The 15,090-nt window shown below is 36.6% G+C and overlaps 1 long non-coding RNA gene across 44 annotated transcripts in view; it reads left to right on the top strand.

The window, feature by feature from the left end:
* The window catches only part of LOC132362148 (uncharacterized), a 322,664-nt gene that overhangs the window by 193,209 nt on the left and 114,365 nt on the right, over positions 1 to 15,090 (top strand). Inside the window, exon 4 of one of the 44 annotated variants that reach the window (XR_009502263.1) lies at positions 11,764 to 11,875. The exons of 42 other annotated variants lie outside the window; for them this stretch is intronic. This is a non-coding gene — a long non-coding RNA (uncharacterized LOC132362148). The remainder of the gene's footprint in view (positions 1 to 11,763; positions 11,876 to 15,090) is intronic. One more of the 44 variants, XR_009502274.1, reaches the window with a different exon arrangement.

Consider the following 15,090-nt stretch of genomic DNA (forward strand, 5'->3'; position numbering starts at 1 on the left):
TGTCGTATATGGTCTTTATTATGTTGAGGTAGGTTCCCTCTATGCCCACTTTCTGGAGAGTGTTTATCATAAATAGATTACGACTTTTGTCAAAAGCTTTTTCTGCATCTATTTTGATGATTATATATATATGGTTTTTATTCTTCAATTAGTTGATGTGGTGTATCACACTGATTGATTTGAAAATATTGAAAAATCTTTGCATCCCTGAGATAAATCTCAATTGATCATGGTGTATGATCCTTTTAATGTGCTGTTGGACTCTATTTGCTAGTATTTTGTTGAACAGCTCATGCAGTTCAATATCAAAAAAAACAAAAACAAAAAACCGAACAACCCAATCAAAAAATGGGCAGAATATCTAAATAGACATTTCTCCAAAGAAGACATACAGTTGGCCAAGAGGCACATGAAAAGATGCTCAGTATTACTAACTATTAGAGAAATGCAAATCAAAACTATAATGAGGTATCACCTCACACAAGTCAGAATGGCCATCATCAAAAAATCTAGAAGAAATAAATGCTGGAGAGGGTGTGGTGAAAAGGGAACCCTCCTACACTGTTGCTGGAAATGTAAACTGGTACTGCCACTATGGAGAGGCACTATGGACAGTATGGGGAGGTTCCTTAAAAAACTAAAAATAGAGCTACCATATGACCCAGCAATCCCACTATTGGGCATATATCAGGAGAAAACTCTAATTCGAGAAGATACATGCTCCCCAATGTTCACTGCAGCACTATTTACAATAGCCAGGACATGGAAGCAACTGAAATATCCATCAACAGAGGAATGGATAAAGAAGTTGTGGTACATATATACAATGGAATATTACTCAGCCATAAAAAAAGAATGAAATAATGCCATTTGCAGCAACATGGGTGCACCCAGAGATTGTCATACTGAGTGAAGTAAGTCAGACAGAGAAAGAAAAATATCATATGAAGAATCCTAAAAAAGGGTACAAATGAACTTATCTACAAAACAGAAATAGAGTTACAGATGTAGAAAACAAACTTATGGTTACCAGGGTGTAAGGGGGGGGAGGGAAAAATTGGAAGATTGAGATTGACATATACACACTACTATATATAAAATAGATAACTAATAATGACCTATTGTATAGCACAGGGAACTCTATTCAATACTCTGTAATGATCTACATGGGAATAGAATCTAAAAAAGAGTGGATATATGTATATGTATAACAGATTCACTTTGCTGTACACCTTGAAACTAACACAACATTGTATATCAGCTATACTCCATTAAAATTTTTTTAAAAAAATAAAAATGAAAAGAAAGGGAGAAAGAGATATAAAGACGGGGAGAGGGGAGAGGGAGGAATATAATAAGGTTAGGTGGTTTGACAAAAATGCAGACCCTCGATGGCATAAAATCTGAATGGTTTTATTGTTTTTAGAACCTCGATTCCCTTTGCATCTTGTTTTCTTGTGTACACTGACAGATCTCTTACTTTCTCAAGGATTTGTGTATTCATTGACGGGGATGTATGTCAATACAGATTTGTATTTATTTATTTACATATTTATTTATATTTATTGATATTTCTCATTCCTAATTCTTGCTCTTGGTGGTGGGTGGTGGAGTGTTTGTGTGGTGTGTATGTTTGTTTGTGTTTGTGTTTGAGTTTGGATTTTTTTTCTGGTATTATAAAGGGAGGTATTCATTTCACTGAGTTTTTGACATGTAGATATGAGATAAACTTCTCCTAAGTTTAATCAAATAGCATCTGGTACCAGTGGCTATTTAGGAAAGTTCGCCTGCTCCATAGGAAAAGAGACATTCATTTTAAAAAGTGAGTCATGGAGCTATTCCTAGTCCTTTTATTTGCTTTTAGAATCCAAACCACCGTTGAGACATGTCACAGGAAAAGAATTATCATCGCCTATAATTAGACATTGAATATACTGACTCATGAGAAGTTTTTGGGCGTCCAAGGCATCAATAAGTCAATTATGTTTCTAATCTTTATAACTCTACTGAAACAGTGCTGCTGAGAGTCATTACTCTTGACTAATAGCAAAGCATAATTATTAGAAGAAAAAGCATGTATTTCTATTTGATTTCTAACTGCATGCACGTATGCCAATTGCCATAGAGTCTATTCAGCTGGACATCTGGGACATGGGGCTGCATTTTTACAGCTGCTCCAGACAGAAAATCTTCTCCATGTCAATATATTCAGTACAGCCAAGCTACAAAGATGACCATTTTCACTTGGCAGACCTCTGAACTTTCCTTCCTTCCTTGTGCCTTAATGAAATGATAGATCTTAGTGGAATCTATACCACCAGCAGTTTCAGTTCCCATAAATAAGCCTTTCAGTATGAAATTGCTTTTATTTTGATTTCAAGCTTCACCTTTTCTACATCCAGAAATTTGCCAAAATAAACTTTGAAAAATTGTGACTCTCTACCGTATTTTCTCCGTCCCCCAAACTGATGACATTTAGTTTATACTGCATCCTCCTATTCTCATTTGTATTGAAATGCTCTACTACTTACTTTGTAATAGCAAATGAGGCTTGCAGAAAACTCCATCCAGAGAGTCATGTTCTTCTATAAATGTGATAATTGCCCCCATTTGACTACTGATTCATTTGGCCTTCATATGGGTAATTAAGAACCACAGAGCTGTGGTAATCATCTGACCACATGGTATTCTGAACATTTGCAACATCCTATTTAAAACATACCAATTAAATACATACTGCAAAAGATTTTTTTAAGTCAAAATGTGATCATTATTTTTTTAAAAATTTACACTTGAAGGTTGAAACTAGCTACCATACTGTTCCTTAGTCTGATATTATAATCAGTCATAATGTATTGTTTTGCTAATTAATTAATAGCTGTGTTTCATTTTACTATAATGTGTGGGAGAATTTTTGCTGGTTCCTTATGTAAAAAATAGAGGATTTCAGTTGTAGATCTTTATTTTAATACACTACAAAGAAGTTTTTATTTTATATTAGATGCTTGTTTTATATGGCTGAAAGAAAAGGAAAAAGACTTTGTTCATAAAATATAGAATGAACAAAGAGTTCAGTTGTTGTAGGTAATGTTACTTTTCTCAGCGATTCTGTTTGATTAGTTGGTTAAATTGATTTTTGATTATGTTTCAGTTTTCATTTATGTTAGAAAAATTCAACATAACCTAAAGTCGAATTATATTAATGATATGCATTTGCATGAAAATATTTGCAGACTTCAGCATTTCACTTCATCCATAAATTAATAATATGACACTTATTCCAAAAACTTAAATCTCCATTGTAAGAAGGCAAATGAATGGGGGTTGGGAAGGAAAAGATTACTTGACAAGCATTATTTAATCTCTTAACTTTTTTGCCAAAGTATCTCTGACTTTTTTCCCCTTTTCAACAATGAGCCCAGGAATGATGGTTTCCTCCAACAGTTCCAGGGGATAAATTCTGATGGTTTTCAGAGTTTAATTCCACTCTGCTTTATTTGTTATTAGCTTAGGGTTGGGAGGATGACCAAATAAGACATCAGAAGACATCTGACATGAGACTTCTGGGAAAGATTATACTAACATATTTAAGTAAAAGTGGAGAAACCTAAAATACCACTTACTTGCTTTGGGGTAATGGATGCTGTCAAAAGAAGACTTGGAACAGGGGCAGCTCTGTTGGAACCATGTTAACTTAAGAGAGTCAACCCAAGAGAATCAAAGGAATGTAGATTTTGCTATTTTTAAGCTATGGACTTAAATACTCTGTAACCACCTTCCTCCAGAACTTTTATTCAGTGGGATGATCAACAACTTAATGATTAACACATTTTCTATTTTTTGTAGACAAAAGTGATAAAAAGTCAGAGATATCACAGAAATATTGGACATAGTCTGGTTTATAGAGAATTTTCTCTGATTATGCCCCTAGGCTCTCTCTGCCCCTGAGAGAGGGCAGTGACTTATCTAATTGATACATTTTGGGAAAAAGTAACTACAGATATCAATTGAGCTTTATCTTTTTCCTCTTTGGAAGAAGGTGCCATCCTGCCATTGGGTGGGTGAGTCTGTCTAATCCTAGGGTTCGGGGTCAGGAAGTGATTTTAGGCTTGCATTCTCTAATTAGGCACTGTTTATTTACTGTTAGATATTTTGATCTTCATCTAAACCTCCTTCTTTTGTCTGTCAATTAGTTCAAAACCTGGGTGGAGAAACAATGTTTTTATTGGTGCCTTGTTAGTAGCAACAATAGATTGAGTTAATGATTAAAACACAAATGAATTTTTCAGTTGATTTTTTGCAATCTACTTTGAACATACAGATGGATTACTTAAATGATGGCATTTTGAAGGCAAGAAACAATTTCTCCCTAATAGCCAATCTCCCACTCAAGTTCAGGTGTAAAAAGAGATTTTTTTCATTAATCAGGCTTGATTCTTCAGATTCATTTTTTTCTGTTCCCTCTCCATTGTCCTCTCCATAGGTCACAAAGCCTTGTCTCTTTTATCTGTAGAATGTTCTTTGAGGATTTCTTTCTCCTTTGCCACTTAAACTACTTTTCTCCGGCTTTATCATGTAAACCACTGTAACAAACTTCTAAGTCCATAAAAATTAATACATAAGAAATCTTGGATTTAAATTCATAAGAAGTGACTACTAATTTTTATTGTACCAATAACTAGCTGTATGACTTTGATGTCAAAGCCCATGATTTCTCTGCCTCAGATACCATTTCTAATCCTACCAATTCTACCAATTCAGTTCTTTTTTTTTTTTTTTTGGTTGCGCCATGCGGCATGAAGGATCTTAGTTCCCTGACCAGGGATCAAACCCATGCCCCCTGCATTGGGAGCACGGAGTCTTAATCACTGGACCACCAGGGAAGTCCCTACCAATTCAGTTCTTAGATATGAATTCTATCCTGCAATTTTCCTCCAATAGCACCTGCACTGAATACTGTTAGTACTTTGATATAACCTGCTACACTTAAATGGAATTTTATTTTAATAAAATTTGACTCTTAATGATATGGATCACATATTATTTGACCTTGTATTCCCAGTATGTACTGCAGTGTTCAACAAATAGTTTCTGAATTAATACATAAAATTTTAATCTTTACTATTCTCATATATCTATTAATAAAAAAGAATATCAATATCTTGTCTACTTACTATTGCCATGACATTCAAAATTATATAATTCAAGGGTGAAATAGACAACAAAGACAAAATCAGGCATCATAATTGGGGGCATCATTTCTAATATGAGAAAGAAAGGGATTATATATAGATCTTGTTTGACTTACAATGGGGTTACATCCTGATAAACCCATCGTAAGTTGAAAATATTGGTAAGTCAAAATGCATTTAATACACCTAACCTACCAAACATAGCTTATCCTAGACAAACTCACACTCAGAACACATACATTAGCCTACAGTTAGGCAAAATCTTCTGACACAAAGCCTACTTTATATATAATAAAGTGCCGAACATCCCATGTAATTTATTGAATGCTTAAACTGGATAGTGAAAAACAGAATGGGTGTATCGGTACAGAATGGCTGTAAATGTATCAAGTGTATTAGTTGTTTGCCCTCGGGATGGTGAGGCCGACTGGGAGGTGTGGCTTACTACCATTGCCCAGCATCGTGAAAGGGCCTTGTTTACCACATATCAGTAGCCCAGGAAAAGATCAAAATTCGAAATTTGAAGTACAGTTTCTACTGAATGTGTGTTGCTTTCACACCATTGTAAAGTTGAAAAATCTTAAGTCGGGGCTTCCCTGGTGGCGCAGTGGTTGAGAATCTGCCTGCTAATGCAGGGGACACGGGTTCGAGCCCTGGTCTGGGACGATCCCACATGCCACGGAGCAACTGGGCCCGTGAGCCACAATTACTGAGCCTGCGCGTCTGGAGCCTGTGCCCCGCAACGGGAGGGGCCGCGATAGTGAGAGGCCCGCACACCGCGATGAAGAGTGGCCCCCGCTTGCCGCAACTAGAGAAAGCCCTCACACGAAACAAAGACCCAACACAGTTTAAAAAAAAAATAAATAAATAAAGTAGTTATTAATTAAAAAAAAAAAGTTGTAACTCTTGGGAAGAAACAGAGACAGATCGCTTTAAAAAAAAAAATCTTAAGTCGAACCATCATAAGTCAGGGACCGTCTACATATAAATGTAGACAGAAATAAATGCTCCACGGGTCATTTCTATGATCCTTTTTTTTTTTTCTGCAATAGAATGCCAAATGTTAAGTAGGATATGGAGCTGAAAAAAGGATCACGGAATAAGCCAAATAAGCTTGTCACAAATCTGTCATTAGCTCTGCAGATTGGTTGAAACAGAAACCTCATATTTATTTATTATTAATATATTTTGAGTTTTACTATACCTCAAAATGTTTTACAGAATTGCTTAGGGTAGGGATCACAGATCTCATTATTTTTTTGTTCCCATGGTGATTTTGATGTGCTCTGAGGTAAGACTCTGGCACCACTCTTCCCATCAATTGAATACTCACATTTTTATTTTAGTACATTTCAGGAAAACAGGGAATGGCAAAGCTCCAAATCCCAATAAAGCTCAATTTTATTTAAAATGTATCATCCTTTGGAACCATCAGTGGTAGTAGGTGGGAGAATTGTAATAAAAAAGTCAGAATCCTGATTAGCTCTTTTTCCTAGTCACTATTCCCATTTCTCTAATAGGACTGGTCTGAGGAGCCAATGAGATAATTTGACAATACTTTTTACATTCTGAACTGTTATTGCTACTTTATTAATATTTCAAAATAATGCTTCCAGTCTAATCTTATTTCATTTTTCAAGTCCTCACTCCTGCCAATTATAGTTTAGAGCTAAAGTGTATAAAATTTGGACCCAAGATTCAGGAAACTATACCTTTTCCAGATCTAGGACCTGGGGAAAGTCACTTTGCCTCTATGAATGTCAACTTTTTTGTCTATACAAGAAATATAAAACCAAACATAGGACTATCATTGTAAAAATGGCATAATATATTAACTCAATACCTGATAATAATAATAAGTACACATAATTAGTAGGTATTATTTTTTAAAGGCTGATAATGCTGGTTAATCCTCTCAGGCATGTTTTAAAATCCTCCTGCTCTGCTTTACCTATTTGTTTTGTGCCAGTCTCAACTTAAACATAACCAGTGTTACGGCCGGATTGGCCCTTGTGGTTCTTATTATGATTGCAAGATGCCCTTTGCAATAACCATCAGGAAACTCTGAAAGAAAAAAGTTTATGACTTACAAGTCCTGGAAATTACATGACACATCTGGACCACACAGTGAGGTCACAGGGAGAGACAGAGAGAGTAGGCTGTGGGGTTCTGCTTCTGTTGGAGGTGAGGGTGGTGGCCTACAGTTTCTTGGGCTCATTTTTCTTGGTGAACTTCAAACACAAGCATGGGTATTTAAAGAGGGAAGAGAAAAAACAAGTGTTCCAAGTAGTCAGTTATAAAAATCAACCAAGATCTCTAAAACAAAGGAGCTTGAAAGGGCTGGCCTGGCTCTTCATCTGCTAATGTGGCTGCAAGGTGTTTATTCAGACAACCCATCTTTGAAGTGGATGTCTCTGCAATCAAAACTTAGATCAGGCACTTGCATTACAAAAAAGAGCAAACCCAACTGTCAGAGCATACACTGTGCTATCCAAACTCATCTCCTAAAAATTCCCAGCAGTCATCTTAAATTTTAGCCTGTTAAATATCTTCATCAACCATACTGATGGACACATTCATTTGGATCCTAATCTTTTTTATGCTAAGCTGTTTTCGTTTCACCACTACATAAAATTAACAACCAAGTGCTCTACAACCTACCTGCTAAATATTTAATCCATTCATTCCTTCTTTATTTATTAAATATTTATTGAATAAGTATTATGTGTCCGCTTTTCTGTAATAAGCACTGGAAATAAAGCAGTTAATAAAACAGGTGTTGTAGGTATCTTCACTTTAAAGTAGAAGAAAAAAGTAATTGCACAAAATCACAGATACAAAAAGAAGGGGGGTGAAGGAGTGGGGAATACAGGTATGTGCGTGAGTAGGTGGGAGGGTGCTAATCTTGATATGCGGGCAGGGATAAGCGTTCTGAGAACTGAATACAGAGAGAGTCAGCCACGTACAGTAAAGGAAATGGTGCTTCTGGTGAAGGGAAAAGAACATGCAAAGACAAAGTTACGGAATCAGTTTGTGACTGAAGGAGTAAATCAAATAGAAGAAGGGCAGCGCGGCCAAGCAGAAAGTGGGGCTGCAGAAACAAGCAGGGGAAGCTCGATCCTGTTAAGGATGTTACATGTAAGGACTCACAATATCTTCTTTAATTAAATGGGAAGTCATTGATAAGTTGAAGTATTGCAGAGACCAGTTCGGAGGATGATGCGTTCATCCATATGATAGAGGGACATGGAGAGAAGTGCATACACTGTAGCTATATTGGTATTCCTGGCTGTCTGAACTCTGATGCTCTGAATATTCCCTGTAACAAATTTGAAACAATGGTAGTTCAAATTCACAATAGCTGTTGAGAAAGGACTAGACTGAATTTGAATTTGCAGGTGTGGACTGAATGTTTGTATTCCCCCCAAGTTTATATGTTGAAGTCCCAACCCTAACGTTGATTCAGGGGTCAGCAGGACTGCCACTCGGACCACAGGCCCAGGCGCCGATGCTGTTTCCCCTTCAGCTTCAAGTGATGGGGTCTCCTCTCCCATTTCAGTGCCCCAGGATGATCCTGCCAGTGTAGACAGGTGGCTCTCACACTTTTTAGTTTTTGGTAGTGTGGAATCTACATTCTTTTCAGATTTTTATATTCTAGACAGTAGCTGGAAGTTCATGAGGTTTTAATTGTGCTGTTTGCCTTCTTACTGAGTTATGAGTTGTGTGTCTGTTTTAATGTATTCTGGTTACAAATCCTTTGTAGGGCATGTAGATTTTAAATATTATCCAAATTTGGCATCTTGCTTTGTCATTTATCATTTTTCTAAATTGTGTCCTTCAAAAAGCAGAAGACGAAAAGACAACCCTCAGAATGGGAAAAAAATATTTGCAAATGCAGCAATGGGCAAAGGATTAATCTCCAAAATATACAACAGCTCATGCAGCTCAATATCAAAAAAACAAACAACCCAACCAAAAAATGGGCAGAAGATCTAACTAGACATTTCACCAAAGAAGACATACAGATGGCCAAGAGACACAGGAAAAGATGCTCAACATCACTAATTATTAGAGAAATGCAAATCAAAACTACAATGAGGTATCACCTCACACTAGTCAGAATGGCCATCATCAAAAAATCTACAAAAAATAAATGCTGGAGAGGGTGTGGAGAAAAGGGAACCCTCTTGCACTGTTGGTGGGTTTGTAAATTGATACAGCCACTATGGAGAACAGTATGGAGGTTCCTTAAAAAACCCAAAATAGAACTACCATATGACCCAGCAATCCCACTACGGGACTTATATGCTGAGAAAACCATAATTCAAAAAGAGTCATGTACCAAAATGTTCATTGCAGCTCTATTTACAATAGCCAGGACATGGAAGCAACCTAAGTGTCCATCAACAGATGAATGGATAAAGAAGATGTGGCACATATGTACAATGGAATATTACTCAGCCATAAAAAGAAATGAAATTGAGTTATTTGTAGTGAGGTGGATGGACCTAGAGTCTGTCATACAGAATGAAGTAAGTCAGAAAGAGAAAAACAAATACCGTATGCTAACACATATATATGGAATCGAAAAAAAAAAAAATGGTCATGAAGAACCTAGGGACAAGACAGGAATAAAAACACAGACCTACTAGAGAATGGACTTGAGGATACGGGGAAGGGGAAGGGGAAGCTGTGACAAAGTGAGAGAGTGGCATGGACATATATACACTACCAAATGTAAAATAGATAGCTAGTGGGAAGCAGCCGCATAGCACAGGGAGATCAGCTCGGTGCCTTGTGACCACCTAGAGGGGTGGGATAGGGAGGGTGGGAGGGAGGGAGATGCAAGAGGGAAGAGATATGGGAACATATGTATATGTATAACTGATTCACTTTGTTATAAAGCAGAAACTAACACACCATTGTTCAGCAATTATACTCCAATACAGATGTTTAAAAAAAAGAAAAGATGTGGTACATATATACAATGGAATATTACTCAGCCATAAAAAGAAATGAAATTGGGTCATTTGTAGAGATGTGGATGAACCTAGAGTCTGTCATACAGAGTGAAAAAAGTCAGAAAGAGAAAAACAAATATCATATATTAACACATGTATGTGGAATCTAGAAAAATGGTACAGATGAACCTATTTTCAGGGCAAGAATAGAAATGCAGATGTAGAGAATGGATGTGTGGACACAGGGTAGGGGAAGGGGAGGGTGGGATGAACTGGGAGATTAGTTTTGACATAAATACACTACCATGTGTAAAATAGACAGCTAGTGGAACCTGCTGTATAGCACAGGGAGCTCAGCTCCGAGCTCTGTGATGACCTAGATGGGTGGGATGGGGGGGAGGGAGGTCCAAGAGGGAGGGGATATATGTATACATATAGCTGATTAACTTCATTGTACAGCAGAAACTAACACAACATTGTAAAGCAACTATACTCCAATAAAAAATAAAATAAAATAACACAAAAAAAAGCAGAAGTTTTAAATTTCATGGAAGTGAAGTTAAATTTATCCTTTTATAGTGTGTGTTTTTTATATCCTTACCTAAGAAAGCTTTGCTTACATCAAAGTAACAAAGATTACACCCTGTTACTTCTTCTGGAGTCTTTGTAACTTTACCTTTACCTTTAACTTTACCACTTCAATCATTTTATTTATTGTGTGAGGTAAGCATGATAATTTTATATGTAAATATATAAATATGAATATATATAAATATACATATATATATATAAATATATCCAGTTGTTCTAGCACCATTTGTTGAAATGACCTTCATTCCCCATTGAATTCCTTTGATACATCAATTTGCCATTGTATTTGTTTCCTGGGGCTACAGAAGCAAATCAGGCAGCATCATGAGCAAAACCCTTGCAGAGAGCTGAAGGGGCAGGGCCACCAGGCTGAGCTGGGAGGGTAAGGCTGCCGCCCCAGTCGGTTTGCCTGGAGGGCAGATCATCAGACAAAAGAGGACCATTCCCCAACCTTAAGATCCAGTGGAATTTGCCTTACTCATTTTTGGAGTTTTGGGGGACATGTCACCCTTTTTTTCTTTCTAAGTTCTTCCATTTGAAATGGGTAGATCTATCCTATTCCCGTGCCCCCATTGTATTATAGAAGCATCTTACTTTTCTGGGTTCAGAGTTTCGCAGCTATACAGGAATTTAGACTCTGGATGAGTCAGACCTCGACCCTCTCCCATGTCTGATTTAGATGGCATTTAGATGAGACTTCAGAGTTTAAACTTTAAAGTTGTTGCTGAAATGAGATAGACTTTTGGGTCTGTTGGGATAGAATGAATGTATTTTATATCTGAGAAGGACACGAGTTTTGCTGAGCCAGGGGCAAAAAGTTATAGACAAAATGTTTGTGTCTCTCAAAGTTTATATGTTGAATCCTTAACCTCCAGGTGACTGTATTTGGAGCTGGGGCCTTTGTGGAGGTATTAAGGTTAATTGACGTTATGAGGGTGGATCCCTAATCTAAAGGCACTGGAGTCCTTATAAGAAGAAGAAGAGAAACCAGGGCTTGCTCTGTCTCCCCTTGTACACAGAAGAAATGTCACGTGAGGATACAGTGAGAAGGTGGCCACCTCGAAGCCAGGAAGAGGGCTCTCCCCAGAAACCGAGCATGCCAGCACCCTGATCTCAGCAGCCTTCAGAACTGTAAGAAATTTCTCTCGTTGTGCCACCCAGTCTAGGATCATCAAAGCGTCGGACTGCGATCGTCTTTGGGGGTAGTATGGAGATGCCCTACACACAGAGTGCCGCTGTCCCACCCATCGAAATTAGTCTTGTGCTTGATTCTTCAAATACGTTGTTCATTAATAAAATGTAAAACAATCTTTTAGGCACTTTCAAAAGTCAGCGAAGAAAGCAAGACTAAAAGCCACAGAAAGGCTCACACATTAGGAGAAAGTTTGACAGGATAAAATACAGCTTAAACCTAAAAATCTAAGCATGGGAGTGGACTGATCCCAATCTATCATGAATGCAATGTTTCCCTGTGTACAAAAGAAAGGAAATGTGTTCAATATTTATCATAGAATAATCGTTATATGGATATTTTCAGGTGTTTTGCTGGCAAAATCAGTTGGGGTCTTGGGATAAGTTGGCCCTGCATCATTATTTCCCTTTTAAAAATGATTAAACAGAATATAAGCCCTCACAATCCAAAATTCAACTATTCAACTCTTTGTCAAGGATGCTTTTGACTCATATAATGTGGGAAGCCTATATTTTGGAAATACAGTATTAAAGACTTGCTGGTGGAATGCATGAGGAAGAGTTATCAATGAGAAGAATTAAGAAAGACTTAGAATATTCTCGTTTGTGTGATTAATTTTCTATTTGGATTAAACAAATAGATGGTGCTCTAGGCTGAAACTCAGAGTTCTGTGGGAAAAAAAAGTTTGGTGTGTGGTTAAGTATCACGTCATTGGGTGTCACATTTAATATACTTTTATCTTCTTCTCCATTGCTACTGCCATCATTTAGGAATTTAATATATCTCATAGCTATATACTACTACTTTAGTCACAGGCGCAGATGTTTTGAATACTAAGCCTCAATTCTCATGTCATATTTTTTGTGTCAGAAAGGTATTTGAATTCAGATCTAAAACTTAATACCTATGTGAATGGAGACAGCCACTTAACCCCACTGAAATTTAGTTTCTTTCCACGAGATGGAATAATAATAGCCACTTTGCAGAGTTGTTAGAAGAGAATATATATAAAAGCACCAATTCTAATACCTGATGAATATTTGCAGAATTGGTTTCCATGGGGAATAAATTTTTCAGTCACCCATATCCATCCTGACCTTACAAATCCTTCAAATTTTGCTTTCTTATTTAGATCACCCTCAAGATCTCTAATTTGTAACAATTTACTTTTGAAAGATTATATAGTATTTATTAACCAAATGATTCGATTTGGCATTTTGGCACATACTTCCCTAGATTTTTACTTGACTGGAATATAAAGTTGCACCCATGTATTAGGCTGGGGTTCAGTTAGAAGCCAGTATTTTCCTGTCACATATGCAGTTTGGAAATAACTTCTCTTAAAGGAATATTTACAATCTCAAATGACCAGAAGAGATGCATCACTTTATTTTCCAATACATACACAGAAAAATAATAGCGACATCAATAAAATTGTTTCCAGCCCCCAAGGGAGAGCTGAGGTAGATACTGTGATTTCTTTAGAGGTCCAAACCTTCTTCACAAATTGTTAAGCATGGATAAAGCATGTGTGTCTGTGAATTAGGGACCTAGTCCTAAGGCAAATACCACAGAGACTACACAATAAAAAAAATAATAATAAATGTGGGGAACAAAAAAGGAGATGATATGACTGGGGAGAACTGGGGAGAGTCCTGGCATTTCCCACTTACTAATACTTTTTGGTTTGAAGCAAATTCGTAACCTCCATTCCTCTGAGCCTTCAAGTAGCATAAAGTTTAGGTGAAGAAATAAAAGTGGCACACACTGAAAATTAAACAAAAGGGTATTCCAAATGCAGAGCTTGGAGTATCTCACAGAAACTAAAGGCATGCCATTCTTCATCAATAGCTTGTTACTGTTATCCATAAAAGAAAACAGAAAACAAGCAACAACAACAAAAAACCTCCTGGTGTCTTAGTAACGTATATCACTAGTAGATCTGCATTTCCAGGAGCCTATTAATTGGAATACAAAACAAAAACTAGGGGAGAAGAAAAGATCTATAACTTATGACTTTGTCACATTTATTTTCCCATGATAATTATAGGAATTTTAGAAATGCAAAACAATATGAATATTTCCTCTAGCAGAAGACAACCACTGTTAACATTTTTGTGTTTCTATCTGGGCTTTTTTTTAAAGCATATAATTTATATTTAATGGAACCCTAAAACAATATATGTTTGCTTTTCCATTTTTTTTCAGATTTCTTATGCAATTTTAATAATATTACTTTCCATGTGTTTCTATCCTTTTATAAGCATTATATAAGAAGTTCATAACAAAATATAAATCCCAGTCTCCAATAAAATTATAAACATCTCTAGCAATTTCAGAATATTTTTTGAAATACTGTTGACCCATGAACAACACAGGATTGAAGTGCATGGGCCAACTTAGATGCAAATTTTTTTCAATAAATACATATATGTACTGTAAATGTATTTTCTCTTCCCTATTTAGAGACATATGGATGGTAGACTTTATCTTGATTTGTACTTTATTTATTTATTCTTTAACATCTTTATTGGAGTATAATTGCTTTACAATGGTGTGTTAATTTCTGATTTATAACAGTGAATCAGCTATACATATATATATATCCCCATATCTCCTCCTGCTTATGTCTCCCTCCCACTCTCCCTATCCCACCCTTCTAAGTGGTCAGAAAGCACTGAGCTGATCACCCTGTGTGATGCAGCTGCTTCCCACTAGCTATCTATTTTACATTTGGTAGTGTATATATGTCCATGCCACTCACTCAGTTCATCCCAGCTACCCTTCCCCCTCCAAGTCCTCAAGTCCATTCTCTACGTCTGCATCTTTATGCCTGTCCTGCCCCTAGGGTCTTCAGAACCTTTTTTTTTTTTTTTTTTTAGATTCCATATAAATGTGTTAGCATACGGTATTTGTTTTTCTTTTTCTGACTTACTTCACTCTGTATGACAGACTCTAGGTTCATCCACCTCACTACAAATAACTCAATTTCGTTTCTTTTTATGGCTGAGTAATATTCCATTGTGTATATGTGCCATATCTTCTTTATCCATTCATCTGTCAGAGGACACTTAGGTTACTTCCATGTCCTGGCTATTGTAAATAGAGCTACGATGAACATTGTGGTACATGACACTTTTTGAATTACGGTTTT

This window comes from Balaenoptera ricei, chromosome 3 (genome assembly GCF_028023285.1).
Source record: "Balaenoptera ricei isolate mBalRic1 chromosome 3, mBalRic1.hap2, whole genome shotgun sequence".
NCBI lineage: Eukaryota > Metazoa > Chordata > Mammalia > Artiodactyla > Balaenopteridae > Balaenoptera > Balaenoptera ricei.